Here is an 8,968-nt window from a genome sequence, read left to right on the forward strand (position 1 = left end):
TGTCTGCTTTTCGATATGCTATCTAGGTTGGTCATAACTTTCCTTCCAAGGAATAAGCATCTTTTAATTTCGTGGCTGCAGTCACCATCTGCAGTGATTTTGGAGCCCAAAAAAATAAAGTCTGACACTGTTTCCACTGTTTCCCCATCTATTTGCCATGAAGTGATGGGACGAGATACCATGATCTTCGTTTTCTGAATGTTGAGCTTTAAGCCAACTTTTTTACTCTCCTCTTTCACTTTCATCAAGAGGCTTTTTAGTTCCTCTTCACTTTCTGCCATAAGGGTGGTGTTATCTGCATATCTGAGGTTATTGATATTTCTCCCGGCAATCTTGATTCCAGCTTGTGCTTCTTCCAGCCCAGTGTTTCCCATGATGTACTCTGCATATAAGTTAAATAAGCAGGGTGACAATATATAGCCTTGACGTCCTCCTTTTCCTATTTGGAATCAGTCTGTTGTTCCATGTCCAGTTCTAACTGTTGCTTCCTGACCTGCATACAGGTTTCTCAAGAGGCAGGTCAGGTGGTCTGGTATGCCCATCTCTTTCAGAATTTTCCATGGTTTATTGTGATCCACACAGTCAAAGGCTTTGGCATAGTCAATAAAACAGAAATAGATGTTTTTCTGGAACTCCCTTGCTTTTTCGATGATCCAGCGGATGTTGGCAATTTGATCTCTGGTTCCTCTGTCTTTTCTATATCCAGTTTGAACATCTGGAACCTCATGGCTTACGTACTGTTGAAGTCCAGCTTGGAGAATTTTGAGCATCATTTTGCTAGCGTGAGATGAGTGCACTTGTGCAGTAGTTTGGACATTCTTTGGCATTGCCTTTCTTTGGGATTAGAATGAAAACTGACCGTTTCCAGTCCTGTGGCCACTGCTGAGTTTTCCACATTTGCTGGCATATTGAGTGCAGCACTTTCACAGCATCGTCTTTTAGGATTTGAAATAGCTCAACTGGAATTCCATCACCTCCACTAGCTTTGTTCATAGTGATGCTTCCTAAGGCCCACTGGACTTCACATTCTAGGAGGTCTGGCTCTAGGTGAGTGATCACACCATCATGATTATCTGGGTCATGAAGATCGTTTTTGTGTAGTTCTTCTGTGTGTTCTTGCCACCTCTTCTTAATATCTTCTGCTTATGTTAGGTTGTACACCTTAAACTTACACAATGTTATATGTCTCTTACATCTTAATAAAGTTGAAAAAAATGATACACAAAGCATTCTGTGAACAGATTTGGAAGTTTATACCTGCTACAACTACTATTTTTTATAATTCCAATCTAGTTTTAATGATTTGAAAAAAGAAACAGATGGAGCTAGCAAATGCTATTAAGGAAAATATTTCTTGCTTAAATGCTGTATACTTAATATAAACATTTAATTAAATATTTGAGTAGCATTAAATGTCATATTTTGTCTTATAATAACTCAAGGATGATTTTTCAGAACTGTCATCTCAAGTGTAAACATTTTTTTTTCCTCTCAGAAATAATGAAATAACCATTTGCTGATACTCCAATAAGTACTTAGATTTATAAAGGAGAAAATGCTCTTAAATAGCATTTAATTAACTGCTTCCCCAAGTATAGTAACAATAATATTAAAAGTAGATTTGATTATTTTAGAGTTTCTGGAATAGACTTTTTAATTTTTAATTGTTATATATTTTATACTTATGACTTTCTAATTATAGTGATAATTGGGTTTATGATAATGATGTAAAGTTCCTTTTTCTACTTAAACTTAATAACCATTAGAAGAAAGCTATTTCTAATAGCATATGTGACACTCTTTTCAAGGTGATACTTCATTGACTGAAGTTAGGAAAATTCTGATCATCTTATTAACAAGCAAATAGAATGCAAGAGGAGAAATTACTTTCCATGATCATACAAAGTGAGTGACAGACCCAGAGTTCAAACATGAATTTTGGTCTCCCATTCAGGTCTCTTTCTATTTTTCCATACTGTGAAGGTTTTAAATTCATGTAGAATTAGATTGGCTCCTTGCTGCTTCCAGTTATCCAGAACCAATGGCTTTACTCTCCTTTTTCTGTGAAGTTATCCCAGAATTGATTCAGAGACAAAAGTGAAAGGATGCAAACAAAGGTCATTTGAGGGTCCAATAGCCATGAGTACTAAAGTTCTCAAATCACGGAGCATGTGAAAATCACAGGGAAGCTTGTTTAGAATGCTGACTCCCAATACACACCCCTTTGGATTCAGTAGGCCCAGGTCTTGGAGTGTTGATATTTGACAAACATTCCAGGGAACTGGTGGTAGGTGGTCCATGGATCCTATTTCAAGCAACAGTGTTTGGATCACGTGGTGCAGAAGAAGCATTACAACCCTTACTGAAGAGACATCTGGGACTTTTGATAGTCAGACAACATCTGCACTTGTTTCACTCTCCTTACTCAATGATTTCCTTTATTTCCCTCTGGTATACCAGTAGCAGAAAAGTATCACAGAGAGGGTCCCCTTACCCTATCTGCATTAGCAGAGGTCAGCAACCACTACTGTCTGTCAGTCCCAGGAAGCCTCAGCCTCTTGTCTACCATACATTGTCCTTATAAGCTGAACATTTCCTTGGAAACATTTAGCACAGCTGTAATACAGGGTTTTACAGGGTTTTCTGCATAACTAATTATTCAGGTTTTTTCCCTGGACATTGTTACACTCATAAAACACAGTATACAGGGGACCCGGGTGACACAAGCTAAGTATCACTTTGGGATACAAACTTTTTTCTTTTGAAAATAATCCAAATTTCACACTCAGTAGATAGAAGACAGGAAATTTTTCCTTTCCTTTTATTTTTTGGAGAAAGTGGCATTTCCAAAAGTCATCCTGTGATGTGGCTGAAGGATGCTGGCTATAAAAGTCAAATTGCTGAAATCAATATAATGAGAAAACATTTACAACGAGTGCAAAAGGGGTGTTTTTGGCTTATTTATATATGATGTAAGTAGTGGCACTGAGCTAAGCTTTGCATTTCCTGGAAAGCATACAGAAAATATCACTGTCAATGATGCTTGATGAGCTCAAATATTGCTATGGTTTTTCTCCAAGAAATATTATTGTGCTGACCCAGCTGCTTAGTGTTCATTGTGTATTTTAAAAATATAAATCACAAGATTTCTCTTTTAATACATTTATGCAAAATTACAGATCTTACCACCTGAGTTTTTCTAAGTTAAGTCAATATAGAGAAACTTATTTCTTGAAAAGGAATTGGGTGTGAGGAAGTAGGGTACAGAAGATGCAATTCATATAGATATGTGGTTTTCTTTTAAGACATAAATCAAGCACTTCCTTTTTAATACGCTTGGGCAAAATTGCAGTCCTAGTTGTTTATAGAGTTAAGACATACATAGAGACTTAATTCTTGGACCAGTGATGGGTCAAGGCCAGATGGGAAGCAGGATGCAATGAATATAAATATGCACATGCAAAGAAACCTTATTTAGTGGTTTCTGTTTATCTCCCATACAATTTGCTTTCAAAATTTTAGGCAGTGTCTTTGAAATGTGGGGTTCAATCAGCATTAAAATGAAACCCTTGTGAAAGTTGGCATTTAATGATTCCTGGAAAGTTCTGCACTCTTTCTTGGATACAACTGAAGCATTGGTGATGATAAATAATGTATCCTCCTTAACAGAAGTTAAAGGAATAACTGATCTCAAGTTTGAAGAAGCCTTCCTGTGACATCATCACCAAGGTGATCCCCACTGGGATTATCTGCTGAAGAAACTAAACCAGAATCCAACTGGCAAACCTCTTAAATAAGACAATCTAAGATACCACCTTCTTTTCCTTAGCAGCAACCATTAATAATGTAGCCTTTTAAATTAACTTTGAAAAACAATGTAGTATTTAAAAAGAAAGTCAGAAAAAGGTACAATTTGCCTATCAACGAGTCAACCAAACCAGATGACCCGGGCTCATCAAAAGCTAATTATTATCGGCGAATTTTATTTTTAATATTTTGGCATATAAAAATGTGATTCAGCAAGTATTTCTAAATTAAAATAGGGAGCCACAGTCAACATTAGTGACTCTGGATATGAGACTCATCTTTGATGATGAGACTGTCTGGAGAATAAATTCAGCTAAGTCACAAATGAGTCAAGAGCTTAACAACAAAGCTACTTTATTTATTACATCATTGGTACTGAAATAGTCAAACAGACCAGTGAAATGGAATAGAGAATCCAAAAATAAAACCTACTATGTGAAATAATTTATTGTATGATAAAATGACAGCTCAATTCTGAAATAAAAGGATGAATATATTAAGTGATGATTAAAACAACTATTTTTCTAGAAAAATAAAGATAGAGACCTCCCTATCCTAATCTTACACCATCCACAAACATAAATTACAGGTGGACAGATGGATACACGACCTTCATTTTTTAAAAAGAATAAAATATTGAAAATAAACCTAGGAAATGGCACGTACAATCTGCATTGAAAACCCAGATGGTATAAAGCAAAAATGATAGCCATTTGACTACGTTTAAAAGTTTTTCAAGTTTTTTGTCAGTAGAAAACCAGCAAGGGTTGGTGCTGGCTCCCTGCCAAGTGTTAAACCGGATAAAACCATAGACATGAAAAGGAAATATGGATTCCCAGACTCATCAAGAAAATGTGAGAAACCCTGGAGAGCATGATGACTGTCTTGGCTGGGTTGTAGAAGATGCAGATCAGTGCAGCCTGGGGCCAAAGGTGGTCTGAAAAGCAGTGAGAAGAAAAACTGGAGAAAATCTTTAAAGTTCTCTTCTTGTTCTCAGGCTTGTTACTTTGAGAAAACCATGGCCTGTCCTTTCAACACCCAAATCTACAGCAATAACAGAGCCACAGGCAAAATTTAAATGGGGCCTGGGTTTCAATAGTAATATTAGATCAATGTTATTTGATTCTAATAGATGCCTCATAGTTCTGTGGGAGAGGGTCCTTGAAGCATTTCAAAGTAAGAAGGCATTTTATCTTCAAATTATCCTCCAATGTTTGAGAAATAATGTGATATTAAAAATTAAATACATATAGGAAAATGAAAATTTAAATATAGTAAAATGTTAACTTTTGGAGTATCTGAGTTAAGATGACACAGATACTCTTTTTACTATTCTTGCAACTGTTCAGTAAGTTTGAAAGAAAGGAAAGAAGGAAGGAATCTTTTGAAATGAAGATTATCTACTGATAATCCTTTACATTCATATAATTCATATTTCCAAATAATATCTCACTGTATACTCATAATGACTCTATGTGTAGCTAAAGGAAAGAAGGAAGGAATCTTTGAAATGTAGATAATACTTGCCTTGCAGATTTAAACAACATATGTAAAATGCTGGGCTTTTCTGAGAGCTCAGTTGGTAAAGAATCCACCAGCAATGTGGGAGACCTGGGTTCAATGTGGGAGACCCTGGGTCGGGAAGATCCCCTGGAGAAGGGAAAGGCTACCCACTCCAGTATTCTGACCTGGAGAATTCCATGGACTGCATAGCCCATGGACTCACAAAGAGTCAGACACGACCGAGTGACTTTCACTTTCATGTAAAGTGCTTAGTGCTTTGACTAGCGGAGAAGGCAATGGCACCCCACTCCAGTACTCTTGCCTGGAAAATCCTATGGATGGTGGAGCCTAGATGCTCATTGCTGTTATACAGCGTGAAGCTCTCATAATGTACCTATGCAGTGGTTCTCATGAACTTTTGAAAAAGTTTCTGACATATTTTTACTTTTCTTTAACTTACAAGGAGATTGTAACATGCAAGTATATTTCAGTTCCAGAATTTAAGACCATAAAACTATGTACTCACCTTTCCCCCAAGTGTTTTAATGAAAAGATATGTAGCTAAAATTAATGCTCCCATTTTACAGATAGGATTTAACAACAGGAACCAAAATAACCTTAAATGATTATATATAATAAATGGTGGGAGCAATCCTGTGTTTCGTGACTTTAGCATGTTTGCTTCTATCATGTTGGCCAAAGCGTTTGTTTGTGTTTTTCCATAACATCTTAAGGAAAAACCTGAAGGAATTCACTGGCCAACCCAATACTTAGAGTCAATGTTACCACGTTGCTCAGAATGACAGAATCTTATGTAACTCGAACAAATTAGTTCCTCTCAGATGAGCAAAATATTGCTCAAAACAAGACTGGCAGTACCAACTAGAGAAGACCATTTAAAAGTAAACTAGAATATATAGGTATAAATAAATCTAGAAATAAACATGAAAGATTCAGACAGCTTTAAAAGACCTGAACACTGTGGACACACCATGGAGCTAGATGTAAAAGTTTAATATTATAAAAATGTCAGTTCTGTTCCATTCAACAAATTCATAAGAAAATTAAATTAGAGCCATAATTCCAACTGGATCATTTATAAACTGTGACAAGTTAATTCTAAAATTCATGTACATATAAAATGTTAAAGAATAGCCAAGAATACTGAAAACAGAGTCAGGGAAGGAAAGGGGGCTTCTTCCCTATCAGATGTCAAAGTAAACTGTGTCGCAGTAACAAAAGCCACAGTCCTGGAACAAGAATAGAAGACACTTTCATGGTATAAGATAGAGTCCAGAAACATGCCCGTAATTTTACTTTTGATAAAAGTGGCATTTCATATCAATGAGAAAAAGATGGTCTTTCAGTGAACAGTATTTAAAAACTACTGGCTATCCATTTTGAAAGAATTATATTTAGATATCTTCACCCTCTCAATCTCATTTTATACACAAAATCAATTCCAGGTAGATTATAGAGTCAAGATAAATATACAAAATATGAACATATAATAAGAACTACAGGAGAATATTTTATAACCATGGAGGGGTAAAGACCTTCCTGGACAAGACACAAAAACCTGGAAGATAAAGGAAAGATTCAGTTCAGTTCAGTCACTTATTCATGTCCCACTCTTTGTGAACCCATGGACTGCAGCATTCCTGGCTTCCCTGTCCATCACCAACTCCCAGAGCCTACTCAAACGCATGTCCTTCGAGTCAATGATGCCATCCAACCATCTCATCCTCTGTCATCCTCTTCTCCTCCCACCTTCAATGTTTCCCAGCTTCAGAGTCTTTTCCAATGAGTCAGTTCTTCATATCAGGTGGCCAAAGTATTAGAGTTTCAGCTTCAGCATCAGTCCTTCCAATGAATATACAGGACTGATTTCCTTTAGGATGGACTGGTTGGATCTCCCTACAGTCCAGGGGACTCTCAAGAGTCTTCAACATCACAGTTCATAAACATTAAATCTTCTCAGCTTTCTTTATAGTTCAACTCTCACATCCATACATGACTAGTGGAAAAACAATAGCTTTGACTAGATGAACTTTTGTTGGCAAAGTAATGTCTCTGCTTTTTAATATGCCGTCTAGGTTGGTCATAGGTTTTCTTCCAAGGAGCAAGTGTCTTTTAATTCCATGGCTGCAGTCACCATCTGCAGTGATTTGGGAGCCCCAAAAATAGTCTCTCACTGTTTCCATTGTTTCCTCATCTATCTGCCATGAAGTGATGGGACAAAATGCCATGATCTTAGTTTTCTCAATATTGAGCTTTAAGCCAACTTTTTCACTCTCCTCTTTCACTTTCATCAAGAGGCTCTTTAGTTCCTCTTCACTTTCTGCCATAAGGGTGGTGTCATCTGCATATCTGAGGTTATTGATATTTCTGTAGCCAATCTTGATTCCAGTTTGTGCTTCATCCAGCCTGGCATCTCGCATAATGTACTTTGCGTATTAGTTAAATAACCAGGGTGATAATATTCAGCCTTGATGTACTCCTTTCCCGATTTGGAACCAGGCTGTTGTTCCATGTCCAGTTCTAACTGTTCCTTCTTGACCTACATACAGATTTCTCAAGAGGCAGGTCAGGTGGTCTGATATTCCCATCTCTTTCAGAATTTTCCACAGTTGGTTGTGATCCACACAGTCAAAGGCTTTGGCATAGTCAATAAAGCAGAAGTAGATGTTTTTCTGGAACTCTCTTGCTTTTTCAATGATCCAACAGATGTTGGCAATTTGATCTCTGGATCCTCTGCCTTTTCTAAAACCAGCTTGAACAGTGGAACTTCATGGTTCATGTACTGTTGAAGCCTGGCTTGGAGAATTTTGAGCATTACTTTGCTAGCATGTGAGATGAGTGCAACTGTGCAGTAAATTGAACATTGTTTGGCATTGCCTTTCTTTGGGATTAGAATAAAAACACCTTTTTCAGTCCTGTGGCCAGTGCTGAGTTTTCCAGATTTGCTGGCGTATTGAGTGCAGCACTTTCACAGCATCATCTTTTAGAATTTGAAATAGCTCAACTGTTATTCCATCACCTCCACTAGTTTAGTTCATAATGATGCTTCCTAAGGCCCACTTGACTTCACATTCCAGGAGGTCTGGCTCTAGGTGAGTGATTACACCATTATGATTCTCTGGGTCATGAAGATCTTTTTTATATAGTTATTGGACCTCCAAAAAATTTAAAAATTCTAATAAGAAACATTGTCATACACAAAGACATGGCAGACTGAGAGAAAATATTTGCAAAATATTTAACAAATGATATAGGGAAAGTATGCCAAAGTACAAATCATTTTTTAAAACAATTAATAAATAAATTATTTAAAAAAAGACACAAGCAGCTCTACAAAGATACTCTATCTCACTAGTAGTTGGGAAACTGGAAATTAGAACAACAATGAGATATTGTGTCGGCCAAACTGGCAGTATTCTTTTGTAAATAGTGACATCAAATGATGAGTCAGAAGTGAGGAAATGGATACTCTTACCCAGAAGAGTCAGAAAAACAAGGCTGTTGAGATGGGAGAGGACAAGCAGAAGTTCTAGATTAGGAAAGATGGATAAAAACTACCACGCTTCCTTTCCTCCCGTCCAAGTACTAACCAGGCCCGACCCTGCTTAGCTTCCGAGATCAGACGAGATGGGGCGCG

Source organism: Bos indicus, chromosome 15 (genome assembly GCF_029378745.1).
Source record: "Bos indicus isolate NIAB-ARS_2022 breed Sahiwal x Tharparkar chromosome 15, NIAB-ARS_B.indTharparkar_mat_pri_1.0, whole genome shotgun sequence".
NCBI classification, from domain to species: domain Eukaryota; kingdom Metazoa; phylum Chordata; class Mammalia; order Artiodactyla; family Bovidae; genus Bos; species Bos indicus.